Consider the following 11,891-nt stretch of genomic DNA (forward strand, 5'->3'; position numbering starts at 1 on the left):
TACCACGTCCATCCCTCCATACAATCCTTACCCCCCATACAATGTGACTTTTGCCCACGTCTTTTCCGTCATATACTGGCCTCCAAAGCCATATATGACATCCACATCCAAAGCCAAATTCGATTTGATGACAAAACCAATGCTCGGTCACGAGCTGGAGCCGACGACTGTCGTGGCGTATCGCTATGGTTTGTGCCGCCCGCGGCGGACCATGATTTTGCACCCCTGACCGCGTGAAGTAGGAACCAGCAAATAGAATAGGAGCCAAATCCATTTCAAAAAAAATTTTGACTTTGCTTTTTCGTTAACGTTTAAAAATATTCTACTGCCACAAGCTTCCGACCGAGGGGGAGACTGCCAACTGGGGGGGGACACCCCCCCCCACTAGCTACGCCGATGGTTACCGTGAATATAATATGTTCATACAATAACTTTGAAACGTCCTTCAAGAAAGATCTGACAAATTTTTACCGAAACAAACACCTTCTTATGTTAAGGTATCGCGAGATTTACATTTGACTATGTGGCCGGTGTCCTTTTAAAAGGCAAACAAAAAATGCATCAAAAAAGCAAAAATGATCAAATTTTTTTAAACTAATTCAAAAGTTATGACAATACAACTTTGTGGCTGAAATATTTCCTAAAAAGAGCAACGGGAACTTGTGGCGGCTTTTAATGGGTTAAAGGATTCAAGAAATTCATGTAGTAAATCAATGTTTTTTTGTATGGATCGGATGTTGACGTGCAATACCAGTAGCGATTTTTGTCGATTATTACTGAAGGTTGGAGTATCAGGATCATAGTAATTGCACAATTTAATATTAGAAGTCAATGAGGACGTAAGTGAATCATTCAAGTTAAATCTATTAGGAGTTCGTAGAGTTGCGTTAGCAATTTTAGTAGAGTCTAGGTACATGAGGCGCTCACGCAGAGTGCCTGAAAGTATTACAAAACAGAAATAAAAATTGGTGCCTCGAGCGCTAGGCTCATTTATGTCAGTTAGCTCGACTTATGGTAAGAAACAAACAGAACGTTACACAAGGAAAAAAATAACAATAATAGCAAACTTGTCAGCTTTCACCACAGCACCCATGTGGTCCAGGCCGGTATAAAAAGAACCAGTAGAACCACACGGATGCCACGGTGAACACCAACAGTTATCAGATATAATACTAAACATAAACATGTGGAAAAATAAATCCTGAGAAAATTAGGTACAAATTTAGTTCGAGGTTTCGTTGGATAGGTGCTTCACACCATTGACATACAAACAGTATTTACCTTCTGTCACTGACCAGTTTGTTTTCTTTTTTTCCGCTTTTGCTTTTTTGAATATCGGCAAAAGTTTCTTTTTTTGTTGTTGAAGTTCTTTTGGTAAATGTTCAGTCACATACGTATGAATTTTGAGCATCGGTTTTCCTTTTTTCGTTGAAGGTTTTTAGCTTGTAGAGAGACTTCATAAGTTCCTGCTTGTCAAAAATGTTGGTGAGTTTGACAATGATTGGTCTTGTTTGTTTCTGCTTGTTAGAATAGATTGGATGCTGAGGAAGCCGGTGTATGTCTGTGAGTTTGAGAGATTCAGGGTTTTTGTAGTCAAGAGCAGTTCTCAGAAATTTTCGAAATCGCCGACGTCGCCGATACTACTCTGATGACAACAATTATGCTCACAACAAAACATCTATTCTTCAATGAACTAAAGATTATGGTTCACGTTCACTGTCTGCAACAACGCAATTGATACAGACCAATTAATTTATCGTTTTTCGCTGGCACTTTAACTACGCGACAGACAACTGAAAAAAATTGCGGAGTTTTCCACGGCAGGATCAGGGTTACTCTGCAACTGGTGCGTAGCCAAGACGATCTCTACAACAGGCCAGGACACCGCGCGCCTCGTCGAAAACTGGAGACGAATGGTTCAAGCTAGGTTTTCAGCTGTCACGCAAAGTTTTTTTGATTTTTGCGAGTGACTGATATCAGGAAGCTAAATAATATGCTTAATAACAACAAATTTAAACTAGGCACTGCAGTTTAACCACAGAGAACTCTCTACTAGAACCCAAGCAAACACTCTATCAAAGCTTTAGCACTGCAGTTTTTTCAGGAAATTAGAGGTTTTTATGTGTGACACTAGATTAGCCTGGTAGTTAAGCTGCAGAGGCTACCAGGCTGGTTTGTTAGATATATTTAGTACATAAATTTAAACTGTAACAAAGCTAATTACTTATAGTAACTAGTCTAAGTTGTGTGCTTTTAAAAGTAACATATGTTTCATTACTTACACTGATAGAAAAGCTAAACGCCTTACTATATCATTTCAATCCGCAGTAATTCCATTTGTGAAGAAAACAAGCATTGTGATGCAGTCAACCGATTTAAGTTGTGGAATCCCATTATTTTTTATAACGGAACTTTGCAAAACAATTTTAAGTTTGATTGCTACAGTACCATCTTGGAAAACTCTTTATAGGGTATAAATTAACCCAAAATAGAATTGTTAAAATGAACAAGTGGTCATTTATAGAAGAAGCAGTTAATTTTATCCTTCTAAAGCAGACAAAAGTCACCACAGTCAAGTGATAGATGACTACAGAGAACCAATGCCTTCTACAATCTACATGTTCAGTTGGAAGCAAAGTTTATTCTCCAGCAACATTGATTCAAGCTTTTCAATATTTTACTTGACCCAGAGCAGCATATGAGACATGTATTTCGAAAGCATCATCAACTTTCCAGTCTAAAAACTCTTACTAGAATTACATCAAACGTTAATAACACGCAAGGGGTTAACTTCTTAAAAACTATTTTAGATACATCGCAGAGTCGCCAGAAACAAATAATTCTTTTGATAGATGAAATGTATATCAAGCTTAGTATGTCTTACCACGGAGGAAAAATTTTGGGGTAAGCTCAAAATAATCATAAACAATTAGCAACCACTGTTCTAGCAGTGTTTTTGACTGTCTAGAATTCTGGTTAGAAATTATACCAGTTCATCCTATAACAGCAACTTTCAATATGAACAAATCATCACATTCATTACTATCGACAAACTTGAGCAGTGCGGTTCACGTGTTCAATGGAAAACTAGAAAACCGTATATGATCAAAAGTAGAAAAAACTAACTGGAAAAGGCAATCTGGTATTAACACCCCTTCCTCAAATGGGCGATCTACCTAATACAGAAGCAATCACTAAGAAAACAAATAGATAGTTTTTTTCCCTACCTTTTCTCTTCTTTGTCACCTGTTTTTGACACATTGACTGCTTTATCTTTTGCATGATGCAAGTTAAGCATGGTCGTCGTCGTCGTCGTTTGAGCCTCTGGGGCCGAGGGTCTATCCTTTTACCACCCCAGATTCACGATGTTCCCGGACTACACTGGAAGGCTACTAATAGAGAGCAGCCAGTCTTTGGTTTCATCATCCATGACACGCAGACCTTCCACTCCGCTAGGTGGCTTGAAGATGGAACAGTCATTGATGATATGGTCTGCAGTCTGTTCCTCGGCACCACATTCACAGGAAGAGGCCATTCCCCATTGGTGCATGGTTGAGCGGAAAAGCCCGACGCCCGTACGGAGACGGTTGAGGCGCACCCATGCCTGTCTTGGTAGTGTTAGACCGATGGGGCGTGAGTCGGCGTCGGGGATAAACGAATAGAGTCTGGTGGCGGTTGACTTCCATTCAGAGCTCCGTTTATGGTCCGCCCAAGCAACCGCAGAGATGTCTTGTACATCAGCTTCGTTGATAAGAAGTTGAGCGGCTGGCACGAATGGGTGTCTTGATTTCAGTCGACGGGGTGCTCGTTTGGGAGAGCAGAGATCTTGTGGTGGAGAAGGTGGTTAGGCTCCATAGTGCCCATCGACCTAGAGACAGAGTGGCTTCTTCGCGACGAAGCTCAGCGGGTTGGATGCCAGCGAGAATGGGGAGATTGTCAAATGGTGTGGGACGCAGGCATCCGGTCACTGTGCGCAGGGCGCTGTTTATGGCAGTGTCGGTGTTGTGGCAGTGAGCACTGCGACACCAAACAGGTGCACAGTACTCTGCTGAAGAGTAGACAAGGGCTAAGGCTGCTATAAGCAAAGTGTCAGCCCTCGCCCCCCAGCTAGAACCTGCCACACTGTTAAGTAAAAGGTATATAAATTTCCACCCCTAAGGGTGGTCTCTGTTTTCCACCCTATGCTTCTGTAGGGTGGATTTTTCCACCAAAAATGGTGGATATTTCCACCCTTCAGCAATGGTGGAAATTTCCACCCCCAGCAAAATCCACCCTAAACTGTGGAAATTTCCACCCTAGTCTCTGTTTTCCACCCTAGGCTTATACACTCATAGGGTGGATTTTTCCACCACAAAAAGTGTAAAATTCCACCCTTCATCTGAGGTGGAAATTTCCACCTCAGTAGCATTTACTCTCAGGCTGTCTAAATTTCCACCCTTTAGGATGGTCCTAATTTTTACCTTATTCCTTTTGCTTGAGTTGGAAATGTCCACTCTACAATTCAGACTGTTTTTTTTATCGCATTAATTCGTGTTCCTGTTTTTTTGTCGCACTTTCTGCCTCCCTATCCGTCAGGTTGCGTAAAAAGTGTTCCTTGCACCAGTGTTTTTCAACCTTTTTTGAGCCACGGAACACTTTATGCATTAAAATAATGTTGCGGAACACCAAATCGGATTTTATAATATGGGCTAATGGCATAATGCAATAAAATAAACAATACAACAACAGTTTATTCACTTTCAGCTTTTCTCAATGCGATATCTTGGCCTGTTTGGATGAGCACAATTGCACAAAGTTGATATTCGGGCAGGAATTGCAGAAAGGCAAACGCAAAGCAGTTGTGATTTTAATTTTCGACCTGTGTTCCATAGAACGCTAGTCCATTTTAACAATTTCTTTGGAACACCTGACGATCTTTTACGGAACGATATAGTGTACCGCGGAACACAATCATGTTAAAAATCACTGCCTTACACCAGCACTACCAAATTGTTATTCAAAACTGATTTATTAAAGCTTGCACAGGTGTGCTAATATCAACGGAAATGTCACACAGGTAATTTAAAAGTTGTAGCGTTTCGGCGACTTCTTGGGGAAAGTTAATATCAAATATCCAATACGTGTACAAAAGAAGAAGCAGTGCAGTTTCAGGCTCCTCGATGTGGCATAGCAGTTGCCTTTGCACGTGTAGAGAAAATCCCTCGGATGTGCTCCAGATAAGGAGTTGTGACTTTTGTCAAGCTGAAACTGTCATCCTGCAAAACAATATGTAACCTTAGCATTGATCCAACCTTATAAGAATTATAGGCCTATGGTAAAACTGATTATACTTGGAAAAGGTATAGATTTATACAATGCTAACGAATTGTGTTGTTGTGACACACTACCATCTCTATGGCACACAAATAAGCTATACAGAGTTATTGGCAATGTAACAATTTCGTACCAATATAAAAATGGCAGGCAAATGAAATATTCAGCAGCAAAATGTGACCCTCGAAAAACTGTTTATGATCTGATTAATAAAATATTAATTCAATAGAATTCAAATTTCAATTCAATTTTGATCATCTCATCAGCATTTCATTTCACTTTTAATTTCATCTTCGATCAGGCAAAACAAAACGCTTTTTTTAAGAGCTGTAACTTTAGTTCTCATTTTGTATGTGTACAAGATATAGCAGTTTCTCAATTGTTTAGATTAGACTATAGTTTTGTTGTTATCCTGTATATTTTGGTCTAATCTTTAGTATTTCTTATTCAAGGTATAAGGTGTTTTAAAGGCTTGATAAAGACTACTAGATGCATATTGCATAACCGAGAACGATTGTTATGTCGTTTTTGTTTTCACAATGTTAAATGTTGTCTCGTTGCTTAGTTATGTCTATTTATGGTTAAAAAAAACTCCTTTAACATGAACACTTTGACTTTTTTGCAGAATTTGTGCATGAAAAAAAAAAAAAAAATTCGTCATGACACGATTTTGTTTTCAAACGCACTTACGTTTCTAGAAAATAGGGCAAACCGAACACTTCGAATTGCAACATTGGCGGATTTCGAAACGAAACTAAGACAAAGAAGTAAAAAAACATAAAAATAAATTGCTTTTTTTAAATTAATCTTAAAGCTACTTGAAATTATTGGTTCGTTTCAGTTTCAATTCTTTTATTTAGTTTTGCTTCTCACCACGGTTCTTGAAATTTCATTTGCTCAAATAAAATTCTTTTAAAACATCCAAAGCTTTAATGTGTCAAAACGAGAGCTGTGGAGTTGGGCGAAAAATATACGACTTCGACTCCTCGATTTATAACTGGCTGACTCCGGCTTCAGTGTTGTAAGGTTTTTTAGGGCCTCCAGATTGTTTTTTGGAGTATTCAAAAAGAATACAAAAAGAATAATAATCAGTGGTTCTATGAAACGTTGTGCGTTAAAGTTGTGTTGTTGTAAGTAATAGAAGCTTGGTCTTATATATCTCATTGCATGCAGTTTAAAATTGCAAACAAAATATATATTGTTTATCGTTTTGTATGCAGCCGGAGTTGCAGTCTGCCTTTTTTTTAAAAACTCCTATTCCAGAGCCCCGATAAAAACCATGCGCATTTTTACAAGCAAACAAAATGGAAAAAAAAATTTTCTCTCTTTTATTTGTGACGTCAGTGGACTTAGAGCCCGTGATCTCACCTCTTTTTTAACGCTCTGTCTTGGAGAGTGCACTATTGCGAAGAAAATAGAGTTGGCATTCCGCTGATATACGGTTTAACAATTTTGACCACTAGGTGCGGAATTAGCGGAATCATCATCTGTAAATGATGATGATTCCGCTGATGTACGGTTTAACAATTTTGACCACTAGGTGTGAGTAATGAGTTGTGAGGCGTTTTCCGACAAATTTTGTTTCATTAAGCAAGCGCTTAATGTGAATGCGGGATACAAAATGAGATATAACTTTTACTAATATTGCAAGACAGTCATACACATTCTACGATGATCATCATTTTTCCATTTTGTTTTTATTTTGATACATTCTAATAGGTGAAGTAGTGCCTCCTACCTTACATAGTGCTTACGTGCATTATGATACGGATACTGCGAGGTAACAGCATCAAACCGTTTAAGTAAAAAATGTAATTGTAATCAATTGCAGCTAGCGGTAGACTGATGACTTACAGCGCCAATTATCACAAAATGCTGCATTCCCTCTTTGAATACAAGTGGTAAGCACAGCAGAGCTCTCCAGCGATCTGCAAATACAAAATAACTATGAGCTGTGCATAATCAATAGATAAGGTAAATGTGGTGCCAAACTCAGTTACTAAGTTTCGGAAATGAGAAGATAAGGTTGTCATCACACTATGCCTTCGGCACTAACGAAAGGAGAGTGGCCAGTTACTTTCTCTTGGCTTTGATATGTACTTAGAACAGTAGACACAACAAAACCATCGTGCAAGACATGACAAGTTGCCAGAAAATATTAAATATTCTCACGCTAAATAATTCACAATAGAATATTATCAGACAATTCTATGCAATGTAAGTTGCTTCACCTATTTGATCAAATTAGATAAAGAGTTACCGGTATGGGTTCGTGGTTTAACTGCTTCTTCTGGTCAAATGACAAAACTAGAGTCCTGTTTTTTTTTTCGGTCATTTATCGGTCATTGACCTATTTTTTAGCAAAATGTCCGAAAAAAATATAGTCAATTCGGTCAATTGCGGCCGGTGTTGCAAGGTTGAGCTTCGCTGATGAACGTTGAAGAAACGTTTGTCTGTTCTAGCTTTTCTCAGATAAAACACGACAACGTTTCTCAGCGAAACTTAATGTTGTAGCTAGTCAGGAAGTGCAAATTTTGGTTTGGAGCAGCTACTTGAAAGGAAATATTTTCATCAGAAAAAATGACCGAAATAAATAAAATATAACCGAATTTTTTCAAGTCATTTCGGACAAATTACCAAAAAGTCTCAGCGAAAAAAAAATACCCAGAATTTTCTAGACATTGGGCTATCTGAAAGCACGCTCCATCAAGTATGAGCTGGGAAAGGCAATAATAAAAACTTTGACCCGATTCCACACGTGAGGGTATTTCTCCTTGATTTGGTTCTGCAGCCAGAACGATTGATACGAGATGTTGAACTTCGGTTTGAGTGCAAAATCGTTTTACAATGTTATTAGTTCCTCCATAAAAATTCCACGTTCGGAAATATCACAATCGAACTCCCATGTCTTTGCGTACTTCTTGAAGATGATTGCTGTATGTTCCTACTTCAACATCAGATATGCCTTTGCCACTGGTATCAAGTTGATGCAAGCTGGAAAGTAGAAAAGTGGAGAAGTGGAAAAATTCTCGTCTAGCTAAATTTCGCTGATACAACACGAGCTTATTTCGTTACGCTGAAGGGATAAATTCAATTCATTAAATTAGGAAAATAGCCTATGTTTGACAAGTAGGCGATATCACTTTTCACAACCAGGACGTCATTTGCAAGGGCAGGATCACAACTCTGCAGAAATTCCTTGATAGTTTCAAACAGCGAATAAAATCGTCAATCAATTTCTCTTGGAAAGCCATCGTACTTCGGTGTGGAGTAGTATGCGCTCAAAAGCTTCATCATTCTCATTGCACAATCGTTTGAACAAGCGTGTATTCAGAGCGTGTGCTTTAATTTTATTCACTGCTTTGATGACAGTCTTCAAAGATAGATTAAGACGAACGCTAGATCAAAATACTCTCGGATTGAAAGATCGGATTTGCGTAATCGCAGTGCTTCAAAGTAAGTCACGTGTTACGACCTCAACAAACTTGTAAGGCACTGCGAAGCGACTTTGCCAACATAATTGCCACAAAATCTGCCACAGAGCTCTTATAGTCACCGTCTTCTTTTGTATTTCCTTGAAGCGAAACATGACAAAAAATGCTTTGCTATCATCTTCTTGTAACTGCCCCGATTCACTCTCAGCGCTCCCCAATCGCCCACTTTATAGCCAGCGCCCCCTTCATGATTGCAAACGCCCCCAGGGGGGCGCTGGCGCCCACTTTGGAAACCACTGGTTTAAATTGTTAACTGGTCAAATGTTTTAGACCTAACCTTGACAGCATTTGGTTTTATAAGTTGTGACAAAAACAAACAGTGTAAACAAAAAATACACAGATTACAGAATATATATAATAATCTGCTACGACCTACATGTTTTTTGTTGTTACAATTTAGACTGGTGTTACAGCATATATACACAACATAAAGAATACTACTGTAGATAGACAAAAAGTCAATAATTTTGGTTTAATTAGTTTGACAATTATAGTACGGTACTAGAAAAAAGTCACAATGTTACTTACCAAACTATTTCGTGTCCAAGGTGCAGATCGTCCAAAGTAACGCAATTACGTAGTTGATTTCAATATTCTACTTCAAGGGGAAATTCATGTATATGAACAACTTAGTTCACTAGTTGTTGATAATCCACGATGAAGTCACAGCGACAAACAAAACAATACCACTATCCACTATAATAGGTTTCATACAAAGTTTTGCTGTGAATTAAACAAATAACATAACTTCATTTTAAATCGTGCTTTTCTCTGCATTATGACTACCTCTAGCTCTGCCATTGGAACTAAACTAAACAAAACAAGTTGCCTACTGCACATAAAAACTTGGTCAGCGAAAAGAATTTACAACATACAAACAACGCTTTCGTTTAACACTTTAACATTTCTGAGGCATCTGTCAATCCTCGCCACACTCGACCGCACAGAGATACCAGTAAATTAGGTCAGCGTCTCTTCGTCGACGAAGCGAAAACAATTCTTTCGCCATCCAATTCACGCTTCATTTATCTGACCAGCGATGCTGTCGCACATAAAATACAGCACAAACAAAAATGTTAAAATATTCTACACTCCACCCAAAATATGCTACTACGTTTAAAACTTTGATCCTGCGGCCTGATCTGGCTCCCATAATCGCATGGCCAAAGGCCACAGAGAACCACTTTTGATGTCGTCAGTTTAAACTTATTTTTGTGAAAAGACTCATAATGGCGCTTGATGTTATACTCTTTAGCAGCTGAAACTGTTTTTTTTTTGGCAAACTAGACAGAGTGGTTTTCCTGAATTTTCTGCAAATAAATAATCTTCTTCCTATTTATTTTAAAATGATCTTTCTTTCACCTTTCTTTTTTTTACAAGTAGTCTACTCATTATCTTGACCCTTAGGTTTTGCGAAACTGGTAAGTTTTAGGCTAGGACAACAAGGCGAGTAACTAAAAACATTGTTATGCATCACAAAGGATCGTTCACAAAGTTTTTTGTCAATTACAATAACAAAGAAACAAAAATTGAAGTGATATTGCTACATTGAAGCAAAGCTGACTATCAGTTCTCTGGGCAAAAAAAAGGAGCTCGCGGGCCAAATTTGGCTCGCGGGCCTGCCCTGCACTTGGACCACACTGTCATAATTGAGATTGATTAGTTGTCTACTCTATGGTACAACAAAATAACTTCTCTTTCAAGTAACCAACAAAATGTAATTTTTAGCTTTGTGCAATAACAAGAGACTACAATACACAGATTACACCTCACACAGATGATAGACCGATGGGTAATTGGGTTTCAATAGCGTCATTCAAACCCAATTGATTTGTTTTGCTTCTGTCTATGGTACAGCAAAATTTCTTCTTTACAACATGACTAATAAACGGTGACAGCTTTATTCTATCAATCCTGTGCGGTATCTAAAGGTTTGAAAATTTTGAAGAAGGGTATAATCGGGTAGCCTACAAATTAATTGTTTTTTATTGTAGCTCCATGTCAACTATTGCCATAAACTTTGAAACTACGCTGAAATCACTTCTTTTGTTGAAACCATATGACAATTTCTTTGTTCTTGTTAAAAACTATTCCTAGAAAGAAAACTTTGTCATTTTTACATTTTTTAACGTCTGAAGACGATCAACGTAAAGGACGGATTTTGTGTCTGGGATAATGGCGGCTTTGCTTGTACTCATTGCTTAACCACTTCTTTCACGTAATAGTTTCTGTCCAACTGTATTTTCTTTTTGTGTTTTTTATGTTGTCTTTGTTACTTACGACGGAGCAAGTAAACTGTCTGGTAGAAATATACAATAAAAGAAGTAATCCAACCTAGCGTTATTTATAATTATATTTTAGTGAGTATCCCACATGGTTAGTCATAAACGTGCTACAGTGCAACTGGAATGGCTTTTGCTTCTTTGTTAGAAGCTGTCGTGAAAATCAATAATTTAAACAACAACAAGTTTGCAAATGAGAATTTTATATAATTTCAATAGTAGGCTGCTCTTCTCACATCGAAATATTTACATGCGATTGTAAGGCAAAATAACACAAACAAAAAAGGCAATATTTTAGGTACTATTGATAAGGGATGCTTGTTTCCATGAAAACTAGACATTATGAGTTTCGGAAAGCATTGGCTTGTGAAAAACAAATGCAATTTTTGTTTCAATTTGATGTTGAAAACGATAGAAACCATTGATATCAGGCCGATATAGTTAGTCGTTTTTGCATTGCACAACAATGTAAACCGTCATTGTTTACTGAAAATTTTAGTCATTGTTTACATTGTAACATAATGTAACAATGCCAGATTTTCCAACCAGTAAAATATCTATGGGCTTCTAGCATCGAAGATTTCAGAAGTAAAGCACGATGTAAGATTCGCACGTAAAGCTATATAATATAATACACCAGCACACACACTACACATTGCGTTGGAGCGGGCTCATTGTTTTTCAGTGCTTTGCATAAAGTTGGATGAGCACAGTACTGTAATTAAAAGGCGGCAGGTAAAGCAAAAGGTACTTCCTTTTGGTTTTGTTTGCTTCACACAGATGCGAACATAATAGCAGCTGT

General features: G+C 38.0%; 1 long non-coding RNA gene across 1 annotated transcript; it reads right to left on the reverse strand.

Moving 5' to 3' along the window:
• Positions 1–5,061: 5,061 nt before the first annotated feature.
• On the reverse strand, positions 5,062–9,525 carry LOC145765916 (uncharacterized). The gene is made up of 3 exons (XR_014288675.1): positions 9,336–9,525; positions 7,168–7,241; positions 5,062–5,255 (listed from the first exon to the last, which is right to left on the reverse strand). It is a non-coding gene; the product is annotated as an uncharacterized LOC145765916 (long non-coding RNA).
• Positions 9,526–11,891: the final 2,366 nt, after the last annotated feature.

Source organism: Aplidium turbinatum, chromosome 3, assembly GCF_918807975.1.
Source record: "Aplidium turbinatum chromosome 3, kaAplTurb1.1, whole genome shotgun sequence".
Classification (NCBI taxonomy): domain Eukaryota; kingdom Metazoa; phylum Chordata; class Ascidiacea; order Aplousobranchia; family Polyclinidae; genus Aplidium; species Aplidium turbinatum.